An 8572-nucleotide genomic window follows, 5' to 3' on the forward strand; every position below is an offset into this window, starting at 1 on the left:
TTACTCCACTCATTTCATTGGCGACCTGAATCTCATCATGTGTAATTACAGCACTACAGAAAACTCGCTATCCAAACAAAAGTGCTGGCATGCTCACTGAATTAAAAGCCAATGACACTCAAAAAAGACATAACATGTCATCCCCTGATCTGGTTTAAGCATTGTTGTGAACATAGAAAATCAAATGTTGTTGTTTTTCTTATAAAAAAGTGTGAAAGAAATGCGGTAAACCAGAAAGAAATGGGGGAAATCCAAAACCTGGAAAAAACAAAAACGATTAGGGGAAAAAAGAAGTAGGCAAAAAATAAAAACAATTTTAAAAGGCCGTACCAATGTTTTTTGCTGTGCATGACTGCACTTTAGAGTGTGTGTCATCCTGCAGTACAGCATTTTGGAGGAAGTTGAGGTTAGGTCTAATATTGACTATGTACTCGAGGGAAAGCCATCCTATGAATGTTTTAGTGAAATATAATATAAAATGTAACATTTAGCAGATGCTTTTATCTAAAGTGTGATGTGTGAATACATTTTTGCGTATGGGTGGTCCCGGGAATCGAACCCAATATCCTGTCGATGCAATGCTCTAACAAGATGTATAACAGGGTTATAAATGCTTTATGAAGCCTCTAATGTTATAAGGCCTTTATTAAGCGGTGCTTATGCCACCCTTTATAAAGCACAGGTTTGTCATATTTGACAGAGTGGGTTACGTAACATTTGTCATTGGTGGTTATGTCACAGTTTATGCCACATTTATGAACCCTTTAGAAAGCATGACATATGGTTATAGATGATTTGTAACACATTTATGTAGTGTTTATAAAGGCTGTTTGAATCCTATCTAAGCTGCACGTCATTTAAAGCGGGACCACATTACTTAGCAAGATTTTATTGCATGCCCATTCGGTAATTCGACCACGATTACTCAAATGTTTTCATATCTGACTAGACTAAGTTCTAGATTTCCATCAGTTCAGCATTAACCCGGGTTATCCGAAAACTGAATAGCATATCATTGGTTTTGTTAAGGCGATGTTGGAGGTAGAACTGCGTTGGAGCTGTCAAATTTGCAAGTAGCTGCTTCAGTGGTCATTGTCACGAAACCCCACCTATCCTTGAACCACACCCATAATAGCAGATCAGAACAAGAAAGTGTAGGCTATATTGAAATAATGACACTCAAATAGAAAATCTATAGGCTGTAATAAGGATTTAAATTAGGCTAATCGAGGTGTAGATTATATTAATCATTCCAGTGTTCGAACTAGTAACATGACAGCATTGGATTTCTACTAATGCGACTCAGTGCGCATCCAATGACAATGTCCACGATAGGTACAGTACCAGTCAAAGGTTTGGACACAGCTACTCTTTCAAGGCTTTTTCTTTATTTTTACTATTTTCTACATTGTAGAATAATAGTAAAGACATCAAAACTATGAAATAACACACATGGAATCATGTAGTAACGAAAAAAGTGTTAAACAAATAAAAATCTATTTTATATTTACATTCTTCAAAGTAGCCACCCTTTGCCTTGATGACAGCTTTGCACACTCTCGGCATTCTCTCAACCAGCTTCACCGGCAATGCTTTTCCAACAGTCTTGAAGAAGTTCCCACATGTGCTGAGCACTTGTTGGCTGCTTTTCCTTCACTCTGCGGTCCAACTCATCCCAAACCATCTCAAATGGGCTGAGGTCGGGTGATTGTGGAGGCCAGGTCATCTGATGCAGCACTCCATCACTCTCCTTCTTGGTCAAATAGCCCTTACACGACCTGGAGGTGTGTTTTAGGTTATTGTCCTGTTGAAAAACATATGATAGTCCCACTAAGCGCAAATCAGATGGGATGGCACATCGCTGGAGAATGCTGTGGTAGCCATGCTGGTTAAGTGAATTCTAAATAAATCACAGACAGCAAAGCACCCCCACACCATCACACATCCTCCTACATGCTTCACGGTGGGAACAGCACATGCAGAAATCATCTGTTTACCTACTCTCTCTCACAAAGACATAGTGGTTGGAACCCAAAATCTCAAATTTGGACTCATCAGACCAAAAGACAGATTTCCATCGGTCAAATGTCCATTGCTCGTGTTCCACCATAATTTGCAAATAAATTCATAAAAAAATCCTACAATGTGATTTTCTGGATTTTTTTTCTTCTCATTTTGTCTGTCATAGTTGAAGTGTACCAATGATGAAAATACAGGCCTCTCTCATATTTTTAAGTGGGAGAACTTGCACAATTGGTGGCTGACTAAATACTTTTTTGCCCCACTGTAACTCAACCTCTCTGAATCAGAGACGTCCATAGCGCCCGGGGAGCAGTTGTGGTTTGGGGGTTAACTGCCTAGTTCAAGAGCAGAACGGCAGATTATTTTCAACCTTTCCAGCTCTAGGATTTTGACCAGCGACCTTTTGGATACTGGCCGGCACTGGGAGGAACATTACATTATGAGCTTGATAATAGGTAGGGCTTCATGAGCATTGTAAACAATTATACCTCTCCAATATTACCCTCAGATTAGATCCACATGTCTACTTAGCTAAAGTATTCAGTTGAAGGATAAGGTGGCTAAAATATCATAAATAAACTGATGATAGCACCAAGCGACTCCATTTTTCCGACTTGCATAATTCTCCACTTTTTGTGTTTCATCATATGATTACAGTAGTTTAATAGGAGAGTGGAAAAGGGGAGTTTGTTATTGAAGAAATTGCTTGCCCTCTGTCAGTGAACCCTTGTTAAACCCACACTGAGTCTATGTCCCAAATGGCACCCCATGGGCCGTGGTCAGAAGTAGTGCACTATATAGAGAATAGGATGAAATTTGGAATGCAGACTAAATTATAACAGGTTTTGTAAAAGGCACTTAATGGAAAATAATTTATTCCATCTGTAATCAGAGGCTTGAATTCATTAAAATGGAAAACAGTGCTGTCCCATTAATAATCCACCACCTCAAATCAATCTGCTGTTTTATGTGGAGTAGGGAATAAAGGGCAATCTTATTTCAGGTAGAGGAGTGGGTCAACTGGAACTTTACGCTCATTTGCCAAGTGATTGTTGCCCCAACGTTTCCAGGTTTGTCACCTATCAGAGGGGTGATAAGATGACGCCGACAGACATGGCAGCTCTGCTTCTAGCTCCTGAGCAACTTTGCAGTATTTAGTTTTTGTGTGTGTTATTTCTTACATTATTAGCCCAGAATGTTTTTTGCGTTTTTACATACAGACAGGATTAACTTTTGGATATCAGAGCGGTGGTAACTCACCAGCATTACGACCAGGAATACAACTTTCCCGAATTGGATCCTTTGTTACCCCCGAGGGCAATTGAACTTATCCCAGAGACTGATCCAAGTCACCAGCCGGCGGAGAAGAGGTATTCGGAGCGGACTTCAACCGCTTCTGAGTATATTACTCGCTAATGTTCACTCTCTGGACAATAAAGTAGATGAGCTCGGGGAGAGGGTCTCCTTCCAGAGAGACATCAGGGACTGTAACATACTGTTTCACAGAATCATGGCTCTCTCGAGATGTACTGTCCCTGTCCATACAGCCAGCAGGGTAGACAGGAATGAAGAAGAACTCTCCAGAACAAAGAAAGGCAGGGTTGTAAGCTTCATGATTAACTACTCATGGTGTGATAACATACAGAAATGTAAGTCCTTTTGTTCACCCAACCTATAATACCTCACAATCAAATGCCGACCGTATTACCTCCCAAGATAATTTATAACCGAATAATTTTATTCGGTTATAATCGCAGCCGTGTATATTCCCCCTCAAGACGATACCACGATGACCCTCAAGGAACTACACTGGACTTTATGCAAACTGGAAATCACATATCCTGAGGCCGCATTTATTGGAGCTGGGGATTTTCACAAAACAAATTTGAGGAAAACATTCCCAAAGTTCTATCACCACATTGACTGTAGTACTCTCTTTGGGAAAACACTAGATCACTGCAATTCGCCTTTCCGAAATGCCTACAAGATCCTCCCCCGCCCTCCCTTTGGCAAATCAGATCATGACTTTACTCCTTCCTTCCTATAGGCAGAAACTCAAACAGGAAGTACCTGTGCTAAGGTCTATTCAATGCTGGTCTGACCAATTGGAATCCATGCTTCAAGATTGTTTTGATCACGCTGACTGGGATATGTTCCGGGTAACCTCTGAGAATAACATTGATGCTTATACAGACACGGTGACTGAGTTCATCAGGAAGTGTATAGGGTATGTTGTTCCCACAGTGACTAGTAAAACCTACCCAAACCAGAAACCATGGATAGATGGCAGTATTCGCACAAAACTGAAAGCACAAACCATATGGTTGAATACAAACAGTGTAGTTATTCCCTCCGTAAGGCAATCAAACAGGCAGTACAGTACAGAGACAAAGTGGAGTCGCAATTCAACGGCTCAGACACGAGACGTATGTGGCAGGGTCTACAGAATATTACAGATTATAAAGGGAAAACCAGCCACGTCGTGGACACCGACTTCTTGCTCCCAGACAAGTTAAACACCTTTTTTTGCACACTTTGAGGAAACACAGTGCCACCAATGCGGCCCGCTCCCAAGGACTGTAGGCTCTCATTCTCTGTGGCAGACGTAAGTAAGACATTTAAGCATGTTAACCCTCGCAAGGCTGCCGGTCTAGACAGGATCCCTAGCCACGTCCTCAGAGCATGTGCAGACCAGCTGGCTGGAGTGTTTAACTTCTGTCATTGTGAGGTGCTTTGAGAGGCTAGTTAAGGGTCATATTACCACTACCTTACCTGACACACTAGACCCACTTCAATTTGCTTACCGCCCCAATAGATCCACAGACGATGCAATTGCAATCGCACTGCATACTGCCCAATCCCATTTGGACAAGAGGAATACCTATGTCAGAATGCTGTTCATTTATATAGCTCAGCCTTCAACACCATAGTATCCAGCTCATCATTAAGCTCGGGGCCCTGGGTCTGAACCCTGCCCTGTGCAACTGGGTCCTGGACTTCCTGATGGGCCGCCACCAGGTGGTGAAGGTAGGAAACAACACCTCCACTTCGCTGACCCTCAACACAGGGGCACCACAAGGGTGCATACTCAGCCCCCTCCTGTACTCCCTGTTCACACATGACTGCGTGGCCATGCATGCCTCCAACTCAATCATCAAGTTTTCAGATGACATAACAGTAGTAGGCCTGATGACAGAACAGCCTACAAGGAGGAGGTGAGGGCCCTGGCGGAGTGGTAATGTCAACAAAATGAAGGAGCTGATCATGGTCTTCAAGAAATAGCAGGGATAGCACACCGCTATCCACATCAATGGCACCACAGTGGAAATGGTAGAAAGCTTCAAGTTCCTCGGCATACACATCACTGACAATCTGAATTGGTCCACCCACACAGACAGTGTGATGAAGACGGAGCAACCTCAGGAGGCTGAAGAAATACGGTTTGGCCCCTAAGACCATCGGAAAAATTAACAGTTGCACAATTGAGAGCAGCCGGTCAGGCTGTGTCACCATCTGGTATGGCAACTGCACCGCCCACAACCGCAGGCCTCTCCAGAGGATGGTATGGTCTGCCCAATGCATCACCCTCCAGGACACCTACAGCACCCAATTTCAAAGGAAGGCCAAAAAGATTATCAAGGATATCAACCACCCGAGCCACGGCCTGTTCACCCAGCTATCATCCAGAAGGTGAGGTCAGTACAGGTGCATCAAAGCTGGGATCGAGAGACTGAAAAACTGCTTCTATCTCAAGGCCATCAGACGGCTACCACCCGGCTACTCAACCCTGCACCTTAGAGGCTGCTGCCCTAATCGATGGATTTCACATGACTAGGAACACAGATATGCATCTGTTGGTCACATATACCTTAAAAGAAATGGGCCTCACAATGGTCCTCAGGATCTTGTCATGGTATTTCTGTCCATTCAAATTGCCATTGATAAAATGTAATTGTGTTTGTTGTCTGTTGCTTATGCCTGCCGATACCTTAACTCCAACTCTACCACAGGGCACTCTGTTCACAACATTGACATCAGCAAACCACTCGCCCACACGACGCCATACACATGGTCTGCAGTTGTGAGGCCGGTTGGATTTACTGCCAAATTCTCTAAAACAATGTTGGGGGAGGCTTATGGTAGAGAAATGAACATTCAATTATCTGGCAAGCACTCTGGTGGACATTCCTGCATTCAGCATGCCAATTGCACACTCACTCAAAACTTGAGACATCTGTGGCATTGTGTTGTGTAACAAACCTGTACATTTTAGAATGGCCTTTTATTGCCCCAAGCACAATGTTGACCTGTATAATGATCATGCTGTTTAAACAAAAATATTAACACAACATGTCAAGTATTGTAAAGTATGTTTCATGAGGTGAAATAAAAGATCCCAGAAATGTTACATACGCACAAAAAGCTTATTTCTTTCAAATTATGTGCACAAATTTGTTCACCTGAAAGGTGTGGCATATCAAGAAGCTGTTTAAACAGCATGATCATTAAACAATAAAAGGTTACTCTAAAATGTGCAATTTTGTCACACAACACAATACGACAGATGCGGAAGGGCAATATAGGCGGATACAGTGGATTGAGACGCAGCTCATGCAAACAAAAACATATCTCTAGTTTAAACAGACAGATTTTGATGGAGATGTATTTATTATGTTAATTAGATTTCCATGGGGACGCAACCATTGAAGGCTAAATGTTAATAGGTAGTTACTAAATATACATTTAACCTCGAGGTGGGAATACATTTATTTTATTGTAACGATGTGCGCTGAGAGTCGGGAAGCAAGTTCAGGGAGTGAGTGTTTCAATAAAATAAAATAAATAAATAATACAAAACAAGAAACAGAAACAATGACGCCTGGGGAAGGAACCAAAGGGAGTGACAAATATAGGAAAGGTAATCAGGGAAGTGATGGAGTCCAAGTGAGTCTGATGACGCGCAAATGCGCGTAACGATGGTGACAGGTGTGCGCCATTATGAGCAGCCTGGTGACCAAGAGGCCGGAGAGAGGACCACATGTGACATTTATTAAGATGAACATGTGCTCTTTATGACAGAAAGTTATAATTAGGTGAAATAAAACGTTACTCTACCAAAAAGGTACTTAATTGGTGGAAAGACCAATTTACCACATTGTTTTTGTCATCTGATTCCCAGGTGGTGATATGCAACCATACTCCAAGGAAGTAACGGTGTGTGGGTAAATTCAATGTGGAAGCCTGGGGAAAAAAGCCACATTACAAGCTACATTTGAAGTCAGAAGTTTACATACACTTAGGTTGGAGTCATTAAAACTTGTTTCTCAACCACTCCACAAATTTCTTGTTAACAAACTATAGTTTTGGCAAGTCGGTTAGGACGTCTACTTTGTGCATGACACAATTTTTCCAACAATTGTTTACAGACAGATGATTTCACTTATAATTCACTGAATCACAATTCCAGTGGGTCAGAAGTTTACAAGTTGACTGTGCCTTTAAACAACTTGGAAAATTCCAGAAAATTATGTCATGGCTTTAGAAGCTTCTGATAGGCTCATTGACATCATTTGAGTCAATTGGAGGTGTACCTGAGGATGTATTTCAAGGCCTACCTTCAAACTCAGTCTCTTTGCTTGACATCATGGGAAAATCAAAAGAAATCAGCCAAGACCTCAGAAAAAAAATTGTAGACCTCCACAAGCCTGGTTCATCCTTGGTAGCAATTTCCAAACGCCTGAAGGTACCACATTCATCTGAACAAACAATAGTACTCAAGTATAAACACCTTGGGACCACGAAGCCATCATACCGCTCAGGAAGGAGACGCATTCTGTCTCCTAGAGATTAACATACTTTGGTGCGAAAAGTGCAAATCATTCCCAGAACAACAGCAAAGGACCTTGTGAATGAAGATGCTGGAGGAAATAAGTACAAAAGTATCTATATCCACAGTAAAACGAGTCCTATATCGACATAACCTGAAAGGCCGCTCATCAAGGAAGAAGCCACTGCTCCAAAATCGCCATAAAAAAGCCAGACTATGGTTTGCAACTGCACATGGGGACAAAGATCGTACTTTTTGGAGAAATGTCCTCTTGCCTAATGAAACAAAAATAGAACTGTTTGGTCATAATGACCACCATTATATTTGGAGGAAAAAGGGGGATGCTTGCAAGCCGACGAACACCGTCCCAACTGTGAAGCATGGGGGTGGCAGCGTCTTGTTGTGGGGGTGCTTTGCTTTTGGAGGGACTGGTGCACTTCACAAAATAGATGGCATCATGAGGAAACAAAATGATGTGTATATATTGAAGCAACATCTCAAGACATCAGTCAGGAAGTTAACCTCTCTAGGGTAGGGGGCAGCATTCGGAATTTTGGAGGAAAAGCATGCCCAAATTAAATGGCCTGCTACTCGGGCCCAGAAGATATGATATGCATATAACTTTGGATAGAAAACACTCTCTAGTTTCCAAAACTGTTAAAATAATGTCTGTGTGTATAACAGAACTGATTTAGCAGGTGAAAACCTGAGAAAAACCTTAGT

The sequence above is a fragment of the Oncorhynchus nerka genome, linkage group LG15 (assembly GCF_034236695.1).
Source record: "Oncorhynchus nerka isolate Pitt River linkage group LG15, Oner_Uvic_2.0, whole genome shotgun sequence".
NCBI classification, from domain to species: Eukaryota; Metazoa; Chordata; class Actinopteri; order Salmoniformes; family Salmonidae; genus Oncorhynchus; species Oncorhynchus nerka.